This window comes from Chironomus tepperi, unplaced genomic scaffold (assembly GCF_022539635.2).
Source record: "Chironomus tepperi strain 1889 unplaced genomic scaffold, CSIRO-AGI_Ctep_v1 contig_196, whole genome shotgun sequence".
NCBI classification, from domain to species: domain Eukaryota; kingdom Metazoa; phylum Arthropoda; class Insecta; order Diptera; family Chironomidae; genus Chironomus; species Chironomus tepperi.
Window position 1 is genome coordinate 2,515,033 of NW_027226318.1, and position 13,600 is coordinate 2,528,632.

The 13,600-nt window shown below is 31.6% G+C and overlaps 1 protein-coding gene across 4 annotated transcripts in view; it reads right to left on the reverse strand.

The window, feature by feature from the left end:
• The window catches only part of sog (short gastrulation), a 70,526-nt gene that overhangs the window by 10,558 nt on the left and 46,368 nt on the right, over positions 1 to 13,600 (reverse strand). The gene's annotated exons all lie outside the window — the stretch shown is intronic.

A 13,600-nucleotide genomic window follows, 5' to 3' on the forward strand; every position in this document is an offset into this window, starting at 1 on the left:
AATTTATGAATGTTGTTCATTTTCGACGCCGCGTCTTGAGGGACTTTATATTTGAGATTTATTCGCTTTTTTAACTCTTCAATTTGTTAGCTGTGCGTGGCGCATAGTACAAGACATGATCAGCTTGGATTTCTTCTTGCTTATAATTTTAGGAGGATTTAAAACAAGAAAATCACTCTTCAAGGGCACATACATATTCTAATACATGAACATCCAATAAGTATCACTGACAAAAAAAAACAAGCAAGAAGATCAAGTGAGGAATTTCAAAGGAAATGTGTGAGAAGTCGAAGTGAGAGAAGAGGATTTGCCAAAAATCAATCAAATTGATCATGACTGTCTGGGACATTTACTGCCGTATTTTTTTTTGTTACTACGGAGGCGCATGTAAAACATGAAAAAAATCAGATCTTTTTCCTCTCGCTTCTTCTTCGTTTACTTCTTATTCCCCTCAAACTGAGTGACTAACTGAACTGACAACGTCGACGATTGAACTAAATAAATGTCATCAACAGACGATCGTCGAAGGTTATTTTGCACTATAATAATTTATAATAAAGTTTTTTGCTGATGTTTCATGTTTGTTGTGACACTTTTATCAGCTGAAAAATGGCGACGCTTTTGACGATGTCACCAAAAAATGCAAAACATTTTCTTTGCTTCATGTCTTACAAACTATTTAGAAGCTACGCGATGTAGTGAAAATATTCAAACATTTATCATCAATATGAAAAGGACAGAAGAGATCATTTGGCAGTCATAAAGTGTCGCCAATCGCCATCATCATCATACTTTGTGACCACACGTTTGTCAGATTAGAAATTTCTCATTTTTTTTGAATTTTATATTTTTTTGTGATTAATCCATGGCAGGCCACAATGTTATTAAAATGTAATGCACGTTATAATATTAATGATCGCAGTTCAGCAGAAACGTCAGATCCGTAAAATAAAAATTTTTCATGGTTTGAATAAGTTTTTATTTAGATATCGAATAATGCAGGCGACATGGGTGTTGCTAGGTGTGCTATGGCATTACGTGAGTGGCACGATGCCACCAAAATACTTGAGCGATGCGACATAGTTGAAATTTGACAACGATACATCAAAACGACATTGTTTTGTCACTCTGATGTCACTGTGACAGTTGTATTTGGACAGTTTTGACAGCAACACATCAAAATGACTTGAAGTTGCTCTGATGTCACCGTGACAATATTGTGGCGATGCAACAGTTTCTATGTTGCGCTACTGTCACGACAATGTTTCTCATGAATCTTATTTTGAAGCTCCAAACCAACCTTTGCATACTTTATGTCAATATCCAACTCTGCACCTCAAAAAATTAAAGCATAAAGATTTGCATCGAGACAAGCAAGCAAGCAAAAAAAAAAGAATTCTTTTCTTATTTCTTTCGCAGCCTTCCCTTTAAGCATACAATTTTCGTACTGCTGATAAATTGAAGAATGAAAAATGCATTTTTGAAAGGCATACGTATTATTTTTTGATTTTTAAACGCGATAATTTGAGTGTTGAAGAGCTTCGTTTCTTGAGTTGAAAAATTTCTTAATGATGCTTAAGGTTCTTGGCATTGTTTGGCTATTGTGCTGTGTTTATAAAGAACTTATAAGACGTGAAATTCTTGAGAAAAATTTTTGGTTAAAATAACTGAAAAATGTTCAATTTGCATGTCAAGTCACAATAAATTCTGTTGAATGTGATTATTATTTGGAAATTGGGGGGCATTGTAGGTAGAATTTTGTGATATATTGAAGTGGCTTTGGCTATACAATCTTGTAGCTGATTATGTTCTTTTCATAAATTTTAGATCCAATACCTGTCGTGATATATTTGGACCATTAAATCACTCATTTATCATAATTTAGTTGGGTACATCCAACAGGGTCACATCCAGAGTCAATTTACAAGACTAAACATGCCCAAAAAATTCAACAAATTTTTATGGATTCCTTCTTGTTCAACACGATCGTGGATTAATGTTTAAACATAACATACAATACAAGACTTATTCATGCGATTCGCGCAAGCATTCATTCGATGTCCGAAAAAAAGAAGCATGAAAAAGGAAAAGAAAACAATAAGCAACACCGTACGTGAAAATTTGCAGTACAGCAATGAAATTGTGTGCAATTATTTACAAATAAATGCAGGTATTGGAATGGAGGTGTGAAGGAAAAGCATGTAATAAAGAAATATCAGCCGAAAATGGAAGAGAAAAGTGCACGAATTTGCATGTTTAAAATGAAATTATGGTGAAAGGAAATCGGAGTTGAAAGAAGCGATAATGGTTGAGGAATTAACATTTGAAGTTGAAATTAGATTTAGTGATGTAAATTGATGATTATAGGCATTGTTTTGAGGTTAAACTACTCTAAGTTTAGCTGGATCTCGATTTTCTGTAATATTTAGAGTGGATCTTGAATTTTCAATTGTTTACACATTTTAGGAGTTCCGATTTGATTTTAAAATGATGTTTTGGACACAAATGAACTTAAAATTCTATCCAAAATTGGCAAATGAACTTCAAATACTCATCAAATTCAGCAACTAGACTTGATTCATGTATACACAGGAAACGACGAAATTAAAGCACAAATCATCAACATATGTCCATGAAAAATTCAATCAAAAATTGACCCAAGGATGTTTACCCATCCAATTTGTCATTAAATTAAAAAAAATCACACGAAAACAATTCAATTCGTCGCAAATAAAAGAAACACATCAAAGCAAGCGAATATAAAACAAGAATTTGAATTGACGTCGAGCCAATCATCCATACTTGTAGTCGAGCATAAATTTCTTATTCAAATTCAGAAAGTCAGTCCAATTTTACACAAAAATAATAAAAAGAAAGATAGTCACACATTCCTTCAAATTTTTACAGTTTAAAATGAGAATTTTCATGCATAAATGTCAAAATCAATTCCCAAATGGAAATCACGATGAGAATCATTTACGCAAATCAAAGTCAAAGAGAAAAAATAAATATAAAGCTGATGCTTTTCGTGGGCAAATCAAATCAGAAATCGTCGATGGCAGCGAGGAATAATACAAGCGATTGCCAACAAAATAAAGCACGTCATGCGATCTATAGCGATGAACAGTAGAGAGACAATCGTAATGTTAATAATTATAGGCATTAATATTCTTTTGTGTCCTATGAGATTTCAACAAATCAAAACTTTGTTGATGATCATTTTAATAAATGTTGACTTCTCGACTACGGAAAGCAGCTACAAAGTAATGAAAATTTATTTTGACGACCGTGCATATATATCTGTTTTAATTCGAGTACAAAATTAAAAGTGACTGCACGAGTAGTATCATAATTTTAAAGGATTTATCATACATGCTAATTCCTTCACATCTCGCAAATGAAAAATTAAACATTGCAGACACGAAAATTCTTTTTCAATGCTGCGTAAATGAAGACTTCTTCTCGTAAGCACAACGATAAATCATAGAATATGAGAAATCAAAACATTTTACAGAAGCTTCTTCTTCTTCTTATTCTACTTATTTCCTCGTATTTGATCATTTGATATCATTGAAGTGGCAAAAGTGGATGGGAATGAACATGTATCTTTCTAGACTTGTAGTTAAAATGTTGCAAGGCAGGGATGTTGGATGGGAATGATTCAAGATCTGGCTGTGACTCATTTCAATTTGTGCCGATCGGGTTTCATGGCTCAATAGGTTAATACACAAGCTTGAGGAACTTAAAATTGAATATTTGGCAGAAAAACTGAAGTTATTCAGCAGCTTGGCTTGAGGAGGAATCGAACCTGTGTCCTTATGATTCCCAGTCATATAATATAACTCTAAACCTACCGAGAGTTGCTGAAATGCTTGGCAGAATGTCAGTTTAAACAATGAAATTTAGCAACAATGTAATTTCTGTATTTAAAGCATGCTAGGCATGTCTATGCGGACGGATCAATGCACAAAATCACTTTGAGCATTCCACATCATTTGCCATCCAGCCCAGAATCTCATCATAAAATGCAGCACATCCAAAACCTCTGATCAATAAAAAAGCGCAATAAGAAGGAAGTTTGTTAAAAAAGAGTCCATACGATGATGTTATAAATACTATTTCTGATTCAGATTGATTTATATGCAAATAATAATTAAGCTGTTTCAGCATTGAGCGCGTGAAAAAATTATTGTTCCATAAAAAAAATTTTACATTTAATGGATACATAAATTCAGAAAATGATAAAAATCATTAAATTCAATTCACGATTTTTTTCGTTGAGCGCTACTTTATGCATGTTAAGTCTTAATGACGTACACTTGTGCTTGTGTTACTTTTTATTGATTCCACTGAAAATAGACTCAAAAATAACAAAAGCTTTTCGTGATTTTGTTTTATTGCAAATCCTGGAATATCAATTTATGACATTTTGTGCTAATTTGATATGCGAAATGGCACTTAATGTACTTTTCTGATTAAAGACGTAAAACAATTTGATTCTTTTTACTGTTTCCGGGGAATTAACTGATGTCTGTAGTTACATTTTTTGATCTCACTTTAAAGATGAATGATGTTGGTTTTACTGTGTCTGTTTAATAGATGAAGGATTTTGTATTTCAAGGGATAGGCACAGACATGTCTTAACAGACAAAGAGCATGCTTGTAAGGTACAGAACTACCAGGACGGTATCTAAAATCAGTCTATTTGCCTGTTAGGTACAGTGTTTCTTACTCTAATATTACGGCTTATTTCTATGGTTTATGACAGTTTATGGAAGGTCATGGATCACAACAGTGTCAATCTCTATAATTTTGCAGTATATTATGAAGCAGTGATGACAACCTTTAACTTTTCAAGGTATAGCTTGGTGGCAAGTCTCGACCTACTTCAAGCATTATTGTGTAGAGGCATACAAGTTGCTCAGCACTGTTTTAGAGCAATTCAACTCTTCCAAGCATCACTGGAGCACTAAATCAAGAGCAACAAGTTGCCAATCCTAGAAAAAACCCCCCAAATATGCGCTCTAATCAATCAACTCCTCTAAACTTTTCACAAAATGTAAATTCTTTTTTTCTCAACATTTTCATCTCTCATCTCCTAATTTCATAATATATGCTGTGATTATTTTTCATAAGAAAGATAAAAGTCAGCAGAGAAAATTTTTTTTTTCAAGCTTCTTCTTCGCGATTTCTTTTCTCACAGAAGAGAAGAAAAAAAAACTAACCATTCATTTACGATGAGTCTACATTGCTTGTTATTCAAATAAAAATAGATGGCCGATAAAATCGTCATATCGGAGACAGTTTTAACGATTCTATGATCTCGTGGCCGCTTTTTTTTGCGTATTTGCAATTTTTTTTTCGTGTATTAAGAGTAAAGAATTTATATAAATTGAGTATATGAGGGGATTAAGAAAAAGAAGAGAAGTTCCCATCATCTTATAACATCAACTCGATCGCCTCTTAAATTAAATTTTATGCGATCATTTAAATGTTTATTACACATCACATTTTTCTCCTTCTTTTTCTTCTATTTTGTTTTTCATCTCCCTTCTGTGTTGCTGCTTACTTAAAGCAACAGAAGAGCCAAGCAACTCACAAAAAATAAATAGAATTGAAATATATATACACAGTCGTGTACATTATCTTTTATGGACAGGGTTGGGGATGTTGACAATGATGATGAGGTGAAGGATGAAGGGTAAACAGGTAGGAACATCTTCAAATTCAGTGTTGGGCAACCTTTGTGCCGCGACACACTAGTCAAAAATCCAAAAACTTTTGAACTGCCATGAATCGAACGAATTAAGGACCAAGTTTAGTACCAGGATGTGCCATGAAATATAAAAGGTTGGCCACCACGGCTTTAAATGGATGATTTAATGGATAGCAATAGATCATCAAATCTGAAGAAGAACTAATTTAAAGAAGCTACTGATAAATACAGTATTGAACTTGAAATTGGTAACTGATAAGCAGTAGTGAGCAATCGATCGAATTTAGTGGAAAAGATGGTCTATGAGGATCATGAAAACCCCCAAGATACCCAACCCTGGTCCCAAACAAATATATAGTTCGTATGTTTAAAATTCTTTGGCACGCATTGACTATGAGAAATTTCATTTAAAAAGAGATGTGTTGTCGTCTAGAGTTTGACACCTTTTGGTATAATGCATATATTTGAATAGAAAATAATAATAATATCATAGAAGCGCAGAACTCGCGTGTGCTTCATCACTTTAATACACATAGTAAAGGAAGAAAAAAAAAAATAAATATATAAAAAGCATTTTCCTCAGTCAGTAATAAAGATAATTAATTTCCATCAAGTGCTTTAGAGGGAGTGAGTGAGAGAGAGGGAGAAGAAAATCAGCAACGCAAAATCATTGGCATATAGCCAAATATAAATTCGATGTCATGGAAAGTTCAAACGCATTTGGAATATGGCATGTATAGTAATGTGTCGTTATATGTATCAGACACACCGAATACTCATTTCTTTGATTTCAATTTTTTTTTTTTTTATAATTTAGTCATCGCCTTTGAAAATTCATCCACACGTGCTGTGTCTCTCTTTCCTTTAAATATCATTTATACAGCATTTTATAGGGGTTGTCAAATATAAAATATATATAAAAATTCTTTTTAAAATGTATATATGAACAGTGATCTATTGCCATCATTTGGACAACATGATGAAGTATCGATGAAATTATCAGCGTACAGTTTTGTGGTTGAAGTGCAATAAGCCATATAAATTTTTATTATTTACGAAATTCTGTTTTTTTTTTTCGCATGAATTATTTACTGGAACTGAAAACAATAATAAAATAATATTGCTGGATTATCCGCATTCAGATGAGTTGATGCGCAGTTCCTTAATTGTAAGAACTGACTTTTACTTTTAAAAATGCAATTTATTTTTCAACGGCTTTTTAAAATTTAAATTTTTAACTGTTTTTAAAAATGGAAATTTTTGAATTTTGACCGTTACAAATGATTCTAAAGTCGTAGAACATCTGCAGACAGCATCTCATTCCATTCCAAAATCGCGCTAAAATCATCTGAATGAATGAATTGCGCTTGAATCTCCTCAATCAACTTAAGTAGTTTTTAAAAGTGCTTGAAAGATGTTTTCTGCTTATTTGCCTTATGCTGTTTATTTGGAATCGACTGGACTATCAATATCTCTCAACTAACCAAATATTAATTTTGTGGGCGTACTCATGAATGAACATTGAATTATATACAATAGCATATATGAAAAGGAATATTAATATGATTGATCATCTATCGACAATACAGTTTTGCTTGTTTGTTCCATTTGAATGAGAATTAAGTTTTGTGAGAATTAATGAGTGTGACTAAAATTGGCTGGATCAGGTCTGGCGAAAAAATTGAGCTTGATTATTGATTTCATTGTGGGTTCTTGTTGATTTTTATGGCAACTAATTAGTATTTGGGTTAATGTAACTGTAAAGGCTTTTAATATTCAATGAAATTAATTTAAAATTAGCAGTTTACCATTAAAATATTAAATAAATATGCAATTTATTTCAGAAAATATCAATTTTCCAAAATCTTAAATTAGCAGCTGTCTGGATGTTACGTATAGTGCTACCAGAGGGTGGGAGTAAGTACAAGTCTCAATCTGAAAGAGTGCGAATCTTAAAAATCCAACATCATTTAAGAACGTCCCCTTAATGGAATTTTGACATTAAAATTCAAAACCAGCCATAAAGCCACACATTGAATTCATGAAATTTAATACATTTTCCTCATTTTCCATATTTAAACTTCTAATCCAATTAAAAAGCGGCAAGAGCTTTTCATATGTACAATATTTCACTCTGATTGCTCATTCAATAACTCTTTTTATCCACACCGAAATCGAAATCTTTTCCATTTCTTTACTCATACTTTTTACTTTATAAATCAAATAGAACACGCGAGTCTGTCCATATATGCAAAGATCACAATCAATTTAATGCCATTCTCATGTTTTATCGAACGCCACAAATCAAACTCAATTCCATTTTTTTTCTATGAATTTATATACCTAGTTTTTTTTTTGGGTGCGAACAAAAATGGAGAAAGAATGAAAGAAGGAAGAAATACGGCAATCGATGTTACAAGATCGTTTTTGTGGTGATAAATATCAATTCATTAAACAAACAGACAGCATTAGAGTCTAACAATTTATCAAAATTTAATCGAAATAGGCGCTTTCTTTTTTTATGTACATATAGCACGAAATCTAGAGCCCTCGGTAAAAGATATAAAGTATCTTGTTTGTATTTATCGTAAACAACATTTCGCGCTTTCGTTTGATCTAATGATGATCACCCATAATGATCACTACTTTTAGCGGTTCCAGTGATATTTTTTTTTTCATTTAAAAATTGTTCTATAAATCATAAAAATGTCAAAAATTATCGTGTGAGTTTTATAACGCCGGATTGTAGTTTTTTTTTTATAATTTTTTTCCGTTCATTATAACGACGGCTATAAAATATTGTATGGAGTGAGCAAACAGAACGAATGATAGATGATCATCGGAATTAATTAAAGTGTCTTCAAAAAAAAATCAGTTATTACTAGACTTATTGATGATCGAGAAAGGCTAATTGAGGAATTATTTTATCTCACAACAGTCGCTCTAGGGTCGCACTAGTGTTGCATTAGACACACTAGTTTCATACTAGTAACACTATTGTCACATTAGTGTTGCACTACTCACAATAGTGTTGCATAAGTGTCGCACACGTCACACTAGTCTCACAGTTGTCACACTAGTATGACTCACTAGTGCGTCACAAAAGTCTCTAAATGTGTAACAAATCATATGATCGAGTGCGTCGCAGTTGACGTAAAAAAAGAATGAAAAACACGATTCAAAACTATGCGACAAACAATCCATAAAAATTATAAAACCTTTATGACAGATTTTTCAATTTCACTTATAAACTTATTATTATTTCGACTGAAGATGATCGATCGATCGTTTCATGAAATAAAAAAGTAAATTTTGAATGAAGAAGTAAAGAAACACGACAAATATTGACTCATTGACGATTAAATGTGCTGTTCGATTGACTTTTAATTGTTTACATTTAGCACCTTTTATGGCTATGGATGATTTTTTTCTTTAAAAAATTAAACGCATTTTAATTCTTGAAATATTTGTTGTTCAGCATTGAGTTGAGCTAAATGCTTCTATACACACATTTTATATTATTTAATATGATGTCAATTAAATGGCATAGCATAGTTCCGCAATGTACAACATAAGGAAAAAGATATATATGTAGATTAGTCATTCAAACCTAAATTCTCACTAGACAACGTGAACCACGCGTATGTTGAGTTAAAGAAATATACAATTTAATAGTTCTGGACAGCCCATAAGTAACGCTTGATTGATTCCGGCATTAGAAATCAGTTGAAATCAATTTATCATGAAATGTAAATCTCTCACGCCGCCTCACAACAATCTCGATATAAATGTATTATTATTATTTATTATTAAACCTTTTTCCAGTTCCATACAATGTATTGATTGACGTAATTTTTATATCTTTCGTCTTTTGTATCATATGACATATGTTTGAGAAGAGAAAGAAGTTAATTTTCGTGATTAAATACACACTTGAATAAATTCAAATGAAATTTTGGCTGAGGGAAGAATTTGATTCCCATTCAATCAATTAAATTGCGTATTTCATCACATTAATTATAAATAGAAAATTATTAATGATCGTAAGTTATTAAATAACAATTACTTAAGTCAAGTTTTTTGTAGATTGTTGTTCCAGATAAGAATTATGAATATTTTATGCAAAACAACTTAAATGTGAGGAATTTTTGTCAATGGTTTGGCTGGTTGGATGCTTGACTGGTAATTATTAATTAATTTAATTAAGGAACTACCAAACGGATTGAATTATTCACTAAAATGTTTATTCTTTGGAGTTTAAAAACAAACTATATTTTTATGTGAAGGGGCAACAACTACAAAAGGGGAAAATCAACTTAATCTTGTTGCAAATCCAATTTAAATATTAAATGACAGTTGATATATTATTCTCTAAGCAAATATTTCTTTTAATCTCAGTAATCTTTAATAAATCATAAAAATGCGCTTAAAAACCCCAACTAAGCCACAAATAACTCAATTTATCTCTCCAGTCTCGAGCACATAAAAATCTTCTCATAGTTTTAATAGATTTAAAACAATTGATCAGAACTCATATGTACAGAATTAATTTTGAATAAAAAAAACTGAATGAAATGTGGTGCCTTATCTGAGTAAGATCTAGTTCATGCTCATAAATAATTTTATTAATAACTGTTGCTTTTAATATACATACATATATCGTAGAGAAAAAGAGGAGAGACGAAAGTCAACTAGAATAGAATTTATGGATTTACTATTTATAGAGAGGGGGACAGGAAAAATTATTTTGCGATATTTTTAACAACAAAATATACAATAATAATGAATAATATCGTGATAGAGCGCGCCAAAAAATATTTAAATGAACCTCCTTCATTTTCATCCTCGGATATATTTTTTTATTTATTTTAATTTAATTTTAAATGCCTTTTAAAATTCCAGTGGGAGATCAAAATGTATGTTTCGGTGCTTTAAAAATACTTTAAAATAACACATATATAAAAAATATTCTTATTTTTCTCGTTTATTCCTAACGGCTGTCATATTATGGCATACCGACGAATGGCAAGGATCGTAAATTTGTTAGTTAATCGTTTGCTCCAATTAAAGATCTTTGCACTGACAAATCTTTTAGCTGTCGCCAAAATTCTTCTTGTTCTTTTCCCTTAGTTGCTGATTAAGTTATTGAGGAAAATTTTTCAGATTCCTTTGCCGATGAGGTTAGTTCCTTTTTTAGAATCGAAATCATATGAACTTTTGTGGGTGTTCGTCAAGCATGATGGAATTAAACTTTTAATTGCATGATTATTTGGAGCATTAAGGGCAATGGCAGACAAGTAGGCTATGGTAATCACATCAAGGGTTGAAACCCCTTCGAGGGGTGTTGATCATCTCCCTATAACGACTAGAATCTAGGCCCCAGAAGACCATTCGTAAGGGAAATGTATAGAAGCTTCAATTGCAAAATGTATAGGCACCAGACATGAAAACTAGATAGCAAAAATTCTCGTCTCTTCTCAAAAACTCGTTATCACAGCAATAACGTCATTTATCGATAAATTAGCAACAAAATATGTTCATTCCTTCTTCCATTGAAGCGATGTCATTCACAGAATCGTACTTAATGTGGAAAATATATAAATATCTACAAATCAATTTCATGGACAAATATGTGAAATAGCTAAAATGCTTTGCCTCCATTTGCTAAATTTAAATACTTATAGTGAAAAAATAGAAAATATGCTGGCAAAAAAGATAAAGTAAAGTTTATAAAGTTGTTATGAATTCTGAAACAAGGACAACACGATTCAATTTGAAAAAAATATTGTTTTCATACGTCTGTGTGTCTTGTCAATTGAAGTTGTAAATAAATATAGTCATTGCTCATGCAATTCTTTAATTAAATTGTAGAAATTAAATGATGAGTAAGGGATTCTTTCTATTTACTGGATTGTGAATTAATGTAGAAATTTAATTAAGTTTTGAAGGCTTGCTTGGAGTTTGAACTTCAAAAGGATTGATTCTAAAGTACATGTCTTACTGTAATCAAGGGATTACGTATGGAACATCAAATATCATAAATTTCCATAATTTCACCATCATGATATGAGTTCAAATCTTGAATTCTCGTAAATTGACCACTTCATAAATCTGACTAATTAAGACAGCAAGAGATCGCGAGGGTGGGCCATTAAGACTGATGGATAGACATAGAATTGATTTTAGACTTGGAAACAAGCAACCTACTAGCACCTTAATTTAAAAGAAATCAGAGATCACAATTGACCTGTTGATTTAGCAAATTATAGAAAGCACTGACCACTTTTGAGATTCAAACCCATGCCTCATAATACAGACAGTTCAGCCACTCAAGAGATACTGACTCTTCTAAGAAAGTCAAAGCCACAAATGACAACAATAAGTGTAAATGGAAATGAATAAAATACGTAGAAAAAAGTGAGAAGTAGAAAAAAAGTGTCACTACTGATTAAACGTATCGTTATCAGCTAATCATTAACGACATAAATGCTCGACTTTTTTTTATATTTGTGAATGTTTTGAATCTTTTTTTTTCTATGTCATCCTCATCATCATCATGACAATAATAATAATAATGGAGTTTTCAATTGACACAGCCTGTGTTCTTGCTATTGCTTCATATTCATTTGCTTTTGTATGTTATTATTTAATAATTATGACGATGAATGAAGAGTAAATAGGTAATGAAGAACAGAAATGAGTATGTACAGACTTAACATACATCCACATTCCTTTATCATTGAAAATTGTGTGTGACGAAAAGTGTAAATAAAAGAGAAAAGAAACGCATGTTATCATTAAATGGCAGCATGTACATACATATAGTTAGTGTGTAAATATAACACGTGGATATGTGTCTTTTTTGAGGCAGGCAATTGAAGTTTATCGCAAAATAAAATTTATTTATTATTTCAAACGACGTATTTTAATTTCCCAAAAAAATACTTTTTATATCCACACTCAAAAATCAGACAGAATTAAATTGAATTGGTTTTGGCAGTTCATTGACATTTATCGTCGCATATACGACACTAAATTACATGTGTCCAATCTCATTCTTACAATATTGTTATTTTCGAATAAAAAGCCATTTTAATCTAAGTTAATTTCATGTCTCCTCACTGTCGCTATTTTATTAAACAAATAATCAGTGCGAAAGAAAAAACGAAACAAGCTAGTTGTGAGGAGAAGAAAAAAATTGTGCGAGAGCGAAAAATAGAAGCAAAAAAAAAAATTATTGTACATAGACTTTAAATGAAAATTAGCCAACTGGCGACGGCATAATAATTGCAAATTAAACAAATTCTATTACAATTTTCTATTTCGTCAAGAATTATGGCATGACCTAAATTAGTTTAACTACTTTATATACAATTTAGTCCTTGATTGACGTTAATCCATTTTACACATTTGATGCTAAAATGTTTTGTTTTAGATGAGACTGTCTATTGTTTTAGCATGAGAGATATTTTGTTGGGATTTTTGATGATGACTAGTCATCTTTGGAATTTTACTTCCTAATCTGCTAATTCATGATATCAAAATCGTTAATAGAGATGTAAAAAATGACAAAAAAAGGATTGCTGGATAGCGTACAAAGACATTGTGTTATGCAATATAATTTTGAGAATCGAACCCAGTATCGTTGATGTATTTTGAACGAATTTCAATTCCTACAATTACGTTTCTTGGTGGTAATGGATAAAAGGTTATTATTTCGGTATCACTGCTAAGTTTAATCAGCATGGGTTTATCTTCTTAATCTACCAAGAATCTAGTTCAGTTCTAGGAAACCTCGACAAAAAGGCTCACGGAACATGTTTTAAGTGATTTTCTTCTAAGGGACTCTATTGCGTCTCGGCCCTCAGATTGCCCACCACTGAT